Source organism: Macrobrachium nipponense, chromosome 7, assembly GCF_015104395.2.
Source record: "Macrobrachium nipponense isolate FS-2020 chromosome 7, ASM1510439v2, whole genome shotgun sequence".
NCBI classification, from domain to species: domain Eukaryota; kingdom Metazoa; phylum Arthropoda; class Malacostraca; order Decapoda; family Palaemonidae; genus Macrobrachium; species Macrobrachium nipponense.
Genome location: NC_061109.1, coordinates 22,336,189 through 22,347,733, shown reverse-complemented (window position 1 = coordinate 22,347,733; position 11,545 = coordinate 22,336,189). Strand labels below are relative to the sequence as shown.

The window sequence follows — 11,545 nt, the reverse complement described above, 5'->3', positions numbered from 1 at the left end:
GGTGCACTGACGGCACTACTATGCTAAGAGGTAATTTACAATGTGGCTGAGAAAATAATTTGTGAATACATTGCGTTTAATTACCAGTTAGTTAATACAGGAATCATTATGCAATTTTTTTTAACTCTCCCATGATTATACTTCTGTCAGTGACCAATCCTACCTTCACACAAAAAACTTGCAACAGACCAGACCAGTCAGATACGAGAAGCAACGACGTATTTTGCTACCCCAGAACACCGCATCGGTTGAGCTTAAAAAAAGAAAAAATAAAAAAACAATAAACACTCGCACACACACACACACACAAAGGGGACCTTTTTCTTCAGTTTTCATGAACAAATCCCTAACCTTCGCTCAGCCAAAATGAAATTGTTTTCCCCAAGTGCCTTCATAGGCCGATCGTCATGAAAGCTGGCAACAAACATGCGCACGCCATCTAGTGAGAGCAAATGAAAACAAAACACTATTTCTCTCCCGCTCTCTCTCTCTCTCTCTCTCTCTCTCACCGCGAAACAACAACAGCACTTGGGAAAACAATTCAATAACGCCGGTCTCAGCGCAGACTTTGAATCGCAATAAAGCGTTATTAAAAATAATAAAACACGTTTGTTTACAAATTTTCAACCTATGATTGATGCTCGCCTTCCCTCGTGACCGCAACAACAAACACAAACATACACATACACACACACAGAAAGAGAGAGAGAGAGAGAGAGAGAGAGAGAGAGAGAGAGAGGCCCATGAACTATTGTTAATACCACGACATTACGCTGTAAAACTCCAAATATGTGCCTAAAGCTTAATCATCGAAATATATATTTTTCATCATAACGAATATATATATGAAAAAAATAGACCTCTAAAGCAATTATATATATCAATTACACTAAAAAACATACAATACCTCAGCAAAAAAAAAAAAAAAAAAAAAAATCTAAACCATCCAAAGCAGAACCAATACACTTTAAGCTCTCGGATCGGAAACACGATCTCAGACCGTTGTTGTTTTTCCCGCACTTTCTCCTCTAATGGAAAAACAACTGCCGAGATGTGCTTGCAAGGGCGCCACCGACGACGTCGTCGGCGTCTCCTGCAGAGACAACAAATTAGGGGCGACACCACCAGTTCGATTTGAGGTCCTCCCAAGAGGCGAATAACATTCATTACCATACGTATGTTTCCTCTGCCGGGATAATAAAACTGTTTACGTAGACTTGAGAGGGAGTTACACGGAGTCACAATGATTAGGATGTCTCAAAGACTTGTTAGTCCAGAGAGAGAGAGAGGTGAGTAGCAGAGCTACATATTAGTCAGTACGAAACTCCAAGCAAAGTTAATAACTGATACTGGAGAGAGAGAGAGAGAGAGAGAGAGAGAGAGAGAGAGAGAGAGAGAGAGAGAGAGAGAGAGGTAAGTAGCAGAGCTAGATTCTGGTCAATACGAAACTTCTAGCACAGTTAATAACTGATACTGGAGAGAGAGAGAGAATTCCTGAACTTAATGAGCATAAAAAATTCTCCTCTTTATTAGGTAAGAAATTATGTATCAGGAGGGTTTGGATGAAATTGGAGAAATTGTCGCAGAGTTGAGAAGTAAAAATGAACATATCAGCATTAAAATATGTGAGCTTGTTCCAAGCTTGAAATCAGATGATCTTGCTAACAAAATTAATGATTTGAAGTACTAAGTTGCTTGGCTGGTGTCAAGACAACGGTGGTTATTACATTGGGACCCAGAACTATTTCAGGCTTGGAACGGGAGACATAGATGAAACTGCTATGATAACAAAGATGGTCTGTCATATGATAATTTAAGTAGAATAGGAGCAGTCAGGTTATTGGATGCAATCGTATCCCACATCTCAGGGTAGTATTGTTAGAGAAAACTGGAATGAGACTAAATGATGGCACACAAACAAAATAATGGTGGAAAAAGATCTGTAATAGAGATAACTATGGAAATCACAATGTAGAACCATAGAAACTTTAGATATGGAAGTGACCCCAGCCATCCAATGCCATATAATTTGAGAACTGGAAACAATAGGAGAGATCAAGTTGAGACTCATAGTGTTAGGAATAGACAAAAAAACAATAGTTTGAACCATTTTAATCGTTATCCTCCCAAGAATAATTTTTCTGACAATAGACCGACATACGGAAGAGGTTGCTACAACTGCGGTGAATTTAACCACAGACAGTCAAATTGTAGATACGACCATAAACTAAAATGTAATTACTGCCACGAATATGGTCATAAGAGCAAATTATGTAGTATTTGCAAAAGAACTAGAAAGATGGCCAAGATGATAGTGCCGAAGAGTTTAGGTCTACCAATCGCCGTAATTTTTATAACTATTTATATATTAATGCACAATCACTTTTAAGCAATAAACATGTAGTTGAACATTATTAGAGACAATTTGATATTTTATGTGTGAGTGAAACGTGGCTATATCCTTATATGAATGATGCATATATTAATATTCCCTCTTATCAACTTTATCGAGATGACCATGGCCGAGGAGGTGGAGTTTGCATATATGTCAAGATTATTTAAAGGCAAATGTGATAAATAATTGCAATTGAAAAACAGGAGGCATTGAAGCTAAATGGTTATTCAGTACAACACCGTAAATTACCGTCAATTATTTTAGGTTGTATATATCGTCACCCAAAAGCAAATGTTTCATCTTTTAATTATATTTCCGATTCTTTTAAAAACGTAATTTTACGAAACAAGCCTATTTTTATACTTGGAGACTTTAACGACGACTTGCTCAAAACAGACAACAAAATGAATAAAGGTTGTAATAACCTAAAGTTACACCAACTCATTACAAACCAACCAGAGTAACTTCAGACTCAGCAACGTTGATAGATTTACTAATTACTAATAATAAGGAAATGGTACTCGATTCGGACGTTATTCCAAGCCCAGTAAGCGACCACGAAGCTATCATAGTTACCCTAAATTTACGTAAACCTAAGAAACAACCCATTCATAAAACTTTCCGATGTCTTAAGAATTATTCCCAAGTGAGTATCTGTAATTTGGTGATGAAAGAAACACCCACTTTGAATGGTATTTTAAACACTGATAATGTAAGTTCTCAAGTGCAAATTTTAACGAATGTTTTAACCAAATGTATTGATAAATGTGCTCCAATAGTAACGAAAGTAATCACCCGCCCCACCCCCCTAAACCCTGGATAACTAATAACATCAAACAAAATATAATAATAAGAGATAAATTACAAAACGATATCAAGAAAGATAGGAATAATACAATATTGAGAAATAATTTTAAAGAGAAAAAGAAGGAAGTAAAAATTGAAATGGATAACAGTATGAAACAACACTACAGGAACGAACTTAAAAGTAATAAGAATAACTTACGTACTTCCTGGAAAAATAGTGCGCTCAATTCTGCCCAATAATACTAACAAAGAATCTCCATAGAAAATGAAGATTTAACTGACAAGGCAGAGAAATTTAATGAGTATTTTTGCGAATGTAGGAAGAAAGACATATGGAAAGAAAGCAAGAAGAACTGGCCAGGAATAATAGAAGAGCACAAACCGATGAAATGAATACATTCCCAAACAATCAGTTATATTCTTTTAAACCGTCACCTGTTGACTGTGATACTGTCATTCTAGTCATTAGTTCTCTCAAAGAGTCAAATGCGTACGGATCCGATGGATACCGCTCCGTTTTATAAAAGACACTCTATATATATTTTTACACATTACTATAATTAATTAATACATCTATCGTAACTAATCTACCCAGAAACGTGGAAAAATCCCATGTTGTTCCTTATTTTTAAAAACGGAGATAGAGACGAAATTTTCTAATTACAGGCCATACTTTTACTCCCGGTCTTATCTAAAATATTAGAAAAAATAGTATCAAACCAGTTAACTGAATACTTAGAAAGTAATCACCTCATTTCTGACAGTCAACATGGCTTTCGACCAAAACTATCAACGGAAACAGCACTATTAAAAATATCGGATAAAATCTACGATAACATAGACAAGAAGCAAAATTTCCCTTTTACTACTTCTCGATCTGTCGAAAGCTTTTGATAGTGTGAACCATGAAATTTTGCTGGGTAAATGTCAGACACTTTATATTGATCCATCCTGGTTCACAGACTATTTACGTAATCGAGTACAATCTGTCAGACTCAAAAAATGTTGTCTCAACCCCCAAAAACGTCGGTTTTGGTGTACCTCAAGGTTCAATCCTAGGACCAATTTTATCAACATCTATGTAAATGACCTGAGAAATTTTTAAGTGACTGTTTCATTGTTCAGTATGCTGATGACACTCAAATAATAATTGATGGATACATCGATAACTTGGAAGATTTTAGTACGCAAAGCTGAGGAGATTTTATATAGAGTGAAGATGTATTTTTTTTCAAATAAATGGCTTATTGTTGAATGAAAGTAAACTCAATGTATATTCCTAGGCTCCAGACAATATCTATCCGAAAATCGGGGATAAACATCAAAATCAATTTTAATGGGGCCATCATCGAACCTCCATGGAATCCGTAAAGAATCTTGGAGTGCACTTCGATAAATACATGACAATTTGAAAAACATATTGATGAACTGCACAGAAAAGTTATGGGGACACTTATTTATCTCATAGACTAAAAAATTTATTCGAACCAGAAACTCGCCTAATCGTAGTGCAATCATTAGTATTAAGTTTAATTCATTACCTGCTATATAATATGGGGTTCAACAAGCAACGTCCTTATGCAACGAGTACAAAAACTTCAAACAAAAATTTTGCGGCTCGGGTGGCCATGGGTACAGTGAGAAAATATGATCATATATCTCCAATTTTACTAGAACTGGGTTGGTTGAAAGTGAAAAACAAGTACACTTTTGATATTTGTGTTTTGGTTTTTAAAGTTTTAAAAAATGTTTTTCCGAACTGGCTTTATAATTTTTTAGAACCGTTGACTCGTGACAGGGATGACTACAAGACAAGCAAATAATCTAGTGTCCAGAAGAGCCAATACCGATATAGGATCAAGGGAAATAAATACTAAGGTCCACAGTTATGGAATAGTTTACCTGGCTCATTGAAAGACGAAGAATCCCTAAGATCTTTTAAAAATAAACTAAGAAAAAATACCTTTTAAACAATAATTAGCTTCGTAGATAAGTTTTTATAGGAAACAATCGTACCTCACATTAGCCACGTCTCACGTCAATAACCGCTTTTTTAAGACATACCATTATCTATGAAGAACTTTTATGTTGGAGTAATTTTACTAATTATTGTTCTAGGAACAATGTTTTATAACCGAATTATGATTTTCCTAATTCAGGTTTTGTATATATGTATGTATGTGTGTAGTGTGTATATGTATATGTATAGATATGTCTATGTATGTATGTGTGTATGTTGTTATAGTATACTATGATTTTATTGTTTCAATAGCTTTAATGTGCGCTTTCTAACCTTGGTTGATGACCTGATGTAAATAGAAAACCCAATGTATTATTGGAATAAAGGATATGAAATTTATGAAATTTTATTTCCCAATACCCCTATTGCTCCAGAGAGAGAGAGAGAGAGAGAGAGAGAGAGAGATTAGATCCCCGAACGTTCAAGCGAAGATGCAATGCATTACTACCTTAGAACTGTTCTCCTACACATTCATCTATTTATTGATTCGTCTTTGTTTCCTTAAAACTCATCTTTCTGTATTTCCTGTCACCTTCTGTAACTCCTTTCAAAAATGAACACCACATCCATTGGAAGCTCGAGTTTCAAGTCAATGGCCTCTAAAGACTTGTTCCTTAAGAATTGGGTTATTCTTCTGAGGAGTAATAAAAATAATAATAATAATAATAATAATAATAATAATAATAATAATGAATAATAATAATAATATTATTATTATTTCTGTGATACTGGTGTGTATTAGGCCCATTATTTCATTGACCTCACTTGTTTTCTCCCTTAATTTCTTGGTGTTGTAGGCTTTCATGGAGGGATCTTTGTTCTCTCTGTATCTGGCTCCATCCATTGTCTAATCTTTTCTACCCATTCCGTCCTGTCTGTTACTTCGTCGGTGTTTCTTCGTGTGTCGTTGTTTGATACCTCATCCTCCCTGTCGTCTTCTGTGGCAATCGTCTCTCAGTTCGTCTTCGTGTAATTCGTTGTCGTGTGACATTTCCCTTTCCAGTTCTTCTCTTTCTGTTGGGGAGAGCCAGTTCTTTTTCTTTATGTTCCTTACTTGGTCTGCCAGCCTCTGCTCTGTTTGGGGGGTGTTATTCCTCTCATTCCAGATGTTGACCAATCTTCTTCTATATCCTCTCTCCGTCGGGTTGCTTCTGATGTAGCATCTCCATATTCCTTATTTTCTTCTCTTAAAGTCCATTTCTTCCTTTTGCCTCTGTAGCTCCAATCTCAGGCTGTTCATTACTGTCGTTGTGGTGATCAGTGCTGGATGACGACCTCCAAGTACCTGACCGTCTTCCCCTACAATTGGGTTGAATACCTGGTTGCCGGACGAAGCTCCTCTTATTATTATTATTATTATTATTATTATTATTTATTATTATTATTATTATTTATTATTATTATTTTTATTTTTTTTTTTTTGTTTTTTTTTTTTTTTTTTTTTTTTTTTTTTACTCTATCACAGTCCTCCAATTCGACTGGGTGGTATTTATAGTGTGGGGTTCCGGTGCATCCTGACCTCCTTAGGGAGTCCATCACTTTTCTTACTATGTGTGCCGTTTCTAGGATCACACTCTTCTGCATGAGTACCTGGAGCTACTTCAGCCTCTAGTTTTTCTAGATTTCCTTTTCAGGGATCTTGGGATCGTGCCTAGTGCTCCTATGATTATGGTACGATTTCCACTGGCATATCCCATATCCTTCTTATTTCTATTTTCAGATCTTGATACTTATCCATTTTTTCCCCTCTCTTTCTCTTCAACTCTGGTGTCCCATGGTATTGCGACATCAATGAGTGATACTTTCTTCTTGACTTTGTCAATCACGTCACGTCTGGTCTGTTTGCACGTATCACCCTATCCGTTCTGATACCATAGTCCAGAGGATCTTTGCCTGATCGTTTTCTATCACTCCCTCAGGTTGGTGCTCGTACCACTTATTACTGCAGGTAGCTGATGTTTCTTGCACAGGCTCCAGTGGAGGGCTTTTGCCACTGAATCATGCCTCTTTTTGTACTGTTCTGTGCAAGTGCCGAGCATTCACTTGCTATGTGGTTTATGGTTTCATTTTTCATATTGCACTTCCTACATATGGGAGAGATGTTATTTCCGTCTATCGTTCTTTGAACATATCTGGTTCTTAGGGCCTGATCTTGTGCCGCTGTTATCATTCCTTCAGTTTCCTTCTTTAGCTCTCCCCTCTGTAGCCATTGCCAATTGTCATCGCTGGCTAGTTCTTTAGTCTGTCTCATGTATTGTCCGCCGTGCATTGGTTTGTTGTGTCCAGTTCCTCTGTTCTGTCTGTCTTTCTCCTGTCTCTGTATATTTCTGGTCTTCGTCTACTTTTATTAGTCCTTCTTCCATGCACTCTTTAGCCACTCGTCTTCACTGGTTTTCAAGATATGCCCCAGTGCTCTGTTCTCAATGTTGACGCAGTCCTCTATACTTAGTAGTCCTCTCCCTCCTTCCTTTCGTGTTATGTATAGTCTGTCCGTATTTGCTCTTGGGTGTAGTGGCTTTGTGTATTGTCATATGTTTTCCTGGTTTTCTGATCTATGGTGCGGAGTTCTGCCTTCGTCCATTCCACTATTCCTGCGCTGTATCTGATTACTGGCACTGCCCATGTGTTTATGGCTTTTATCATATTTCCGGCGTTGAGTTTTTGACTTGAGTATCGCCTTGAGTCTCTGCATATATTCTTTTCCTGATCGTGTCCTTCATCTCTTGGTGTTTATATCCCCTCCTTCCATTATTCCCAGGTATTTGTATCCTGTCTCATCTATGTGTTTGATGTTGCTCCCATCTGGTAGCTTTATCCCTTCAGTTCTCGTTACTTTTGCCTTTTTGTGTTGACTAAGGCGCATTTTTCTATTCCAAACTCCATCCTGATGTCCCCATACAATCCTTACAGTCTGGATTAGGGTATCTATTTCCTTGATGCTCTTACCATACAGCTTGATGTCATCCATGAACATCAGATGGTTGATTCTGTTGCCTCCTTTTCTTGAGTTGGTACCCGGCATCCATCTTCTGTAGTACTTTTGTCATGGGAATCATGGCTAACTACGAAGAGTAGTGGGGACAGTGAGTCGCCCTGGAAGATCCCTCTCCTGATATTAACCTCTGCTAGTCTTATTCCAGAGCTTGTAAGTATTGTATTCCAGTTGCGCATTGTATTTTTGAGGAAGCTGATGGTGTTTTCCTCTGCCCCATATATTTTCAGGCATTCTATTAGCCATGTGTGTGGTATCATGTCGAAGGCTTTCTTATAGTCTATCCATGCATGCTTAGGTTGGTTTTCCTTCCTTGCTCCTACTGTTCTTCATTACCATTTTGTCTATCAGGAGCTGGTCTTTTGTGCCCCTACACTTCCCTTCTGCAGCCTTTCTGTTGGTGGGGGATGGTGTTTGTCTCCTCTAGGTAGTTATATAGCCTTTCACTGATGATACCTGTAGTAACCTTCCACATTATTATTATTATTATTATTATTATTTTATTATTATTATTATTATTATTATTATTATTATATTTGATTTTGAGTCAGTGGCCCTTTCAGTAGGCTTGTTCCAAAATGAAGAAGGTTCATCTGAATAATAATAATAATAATAATAATAATAATAATAATAATAATAATAATGTTTGAATTTCAAGTCAATGGCCCCTTCGGTTGGGTTATTCCACACGAAAAGGGTCCATCTTCTGAATAAAAAAACAGCGTTTCTTAACACTTCCTCTCTACTTTCCTAACACTTGCAAAATCATGCTTTCCCCTCACCAAGTCACCGCCTCCCATTTAGCCAATTTCTAAAAAAAAAAAACAATTACCTTAATTCGACCCAATTACAACGACGAAAACTGCGCCTGACGTCACTCCCAATTAAGGAGGAATTCCGTAACCAAACAAATCAAAGGGAAAAATGGCGATAATGAGAGAGAAGAACGATTAGAGGAAAGTGACTCAGCACTAAATGAAATCTATCCCAGGATGTTGTCATCAAAGGGGCCTGACGGGGGGACGGGGAATCGTTCCACATTAATTAAATAGGGGAATGTTGCATAGCCGTATCTCAAATCCAGGTGGCATAAATTGACTGATATTAGTTGTCAAGGAGGGAGTCATTATACTGTTTCGAAAAGAATGAAAACCGAAGGAAAACGAAGAAAGAGAATAAAATACACATTCGATCGCGAAAGCCGATGGAAGGTCGAAAGTCCATTATATTATTCTGTATTGCCTTTTACTTTCTCTTAGAACTTCCTAACAAAATCCCCGTTGGGCGAGTGGTATACGTTCTCGGTTATCGATTCGGTAGGCTCGAGTTCGATTCCCCGTACAGCCAACAAGGAATTAGAGGAATTTATCTCTGGTGATAAGAAATTTATTTCTCGATATAAATATGGCTCGCATCCCACAATAAGCTGTAGGTCCCGTTGCTAGGTAAGCAATTGGTTCATAAGCCACATAAAAATATCTAATCCTACGGGGCAGCCCTAGGAGAGCTGTTAATCAACTCAGTGGTCTGGTTAAACTAAGATATACTTATCTACTTCCTAATGAACGCCATAATATTCTTTGAAAGTTTTAATTTTAAGACAATAGCTATACGAATAGGTTTCATATTTTGAATAATAATAATAATAATAATAATAATCATACTATAATGGGCGTAATGTCTGTCCTGGTTCCCTTCATTCAATTTCGATCGGCTCCAAACGGCTGGTCAGTATGGACATGAAACTGGCAGGGTTATGGTGGGGACCCCTAAAGATGGTTTGTAATGGGGTTTTCATCCAACCTCCCCCACCTTTGTAAGGGGTGGGGGTGAGAAGGGATTCCCTGAAACGGAGCTGTTTCTGGCCGTGAAACGAGGCTGGTTATTCCCGTAGACTTGGTTCATTTACGATTTTTCATACATAATTTCTGTACAACTTCCCCAGAGAAAGTCGCGAATATTTCAGCTCGGACACAATAAAAGATGAAAATTATCATCAATATCCGCAAGATTTTTTGAATAACTTAAATCCATCAGTACTGCCAGTGCACAAAATAACGTTGAAGAAATACTGCCCGGTAATTTTGCTTCGGAATTTCGATCCTGCCAATGGACATTACAACGGAACGAGGTACACCATTATGGAGCTAAACTCCCACGTCATCGAAGCAGTGATAGCAACGGGCCCTCACACCGGCAAACGTCTGTTCATCCCCCAGATTCCTCTGATGCCTTCAGACAACCAGTTTCCGTTCCAGTTACGGCGCAGGCAGTTTCCCATCAACCTGGCCTTCTCATTCACTGCAAACAAGTCGCAGGGACAGACTTTGGATCGTGTTGGTGCGTTTCTGCCGTCACCCATGTTCACGCATGGCCAACTGTATGTGGTGATGAGCAGAGCAACTGACTCTGCCAACTAGAAATTAAGTTTTGGACAAACTGATAATATTGTGTACAAAGAGGTTCTGTAGTAGGTATGTATAAAAATCGCCCTTATTTTAATATTGCTGAACAAATAGTACATATAAATTTTTCTCTTCTGCACCCGTATTTTATCACCCATCGTAGATGGGTAAGTTTGCTAGTAATAATAATAATAATAACGCATTGCGCCACCAACCAATGAAAACTCAGCTAGCGGTTGACCCCCAGCTGACCTACCACAATAATAATAATAATAATATTTAGCCTGAGAAGAGAGGCAAGAGGAAAAATTCATCTGATTTTTTATGACTGACTGACTGGTATATATATATATATATATAGTTATATCTATATATATATATATATATATATATATATATACATATATACATATATATATATCATATATATATATAGATATAATATATATAGTATATATAACATATAATGTCCCGTTCGAAAATCATGTCACCAGGTAGCCAGCCATCCCAGCTCGACCTGCATCAAGAAACGTGAGCTTATATATATATATATATATATGTATATAATATATATATATATATAATATATATATGTGTGTGTGTGTGTGTGTGTGTGTGTGTGTGTGTGTGTGTGCGTGTGTGTGTGTGTGTTTCTTGAGCTGGGATGGCTTAATACTACTTACCTGGTGACATGATTTTCGAGCCGGGACAAATTCTGATAAGTTTTTCATTCAGAGGATGAATCAAGTCAAAAACGCAAAAATACGAGGTTGAATTACATAATGCAAATGGGGTCTCTGTGTCTCTGTTACTGTCACTGTCTCTGTCTCTCAACTATAACTAAATATATAATATATATATATATATATATATATAATATATATATATATATATATAGACGGACATTTGGTAGCTTAATATTTGTG

The 11,545-nt window shown here is 37.1% G+C and overlaps 1 protein-coding gene across 3 annotated transcripts in view; it reads right to left on the bottom strand.

Moving 5' to 3' along the window:
- LOC135217112 (tumor protein p53-inducible protein 11-like) overlaps window positions 1–11,545 on the bottom strand; it is a 270,330-nt gene that overhangs the window by 110,030 nt on the left and 148,755 nt on the right. The gene's annotated exons all lie outside the window — the stretch shown is intronic.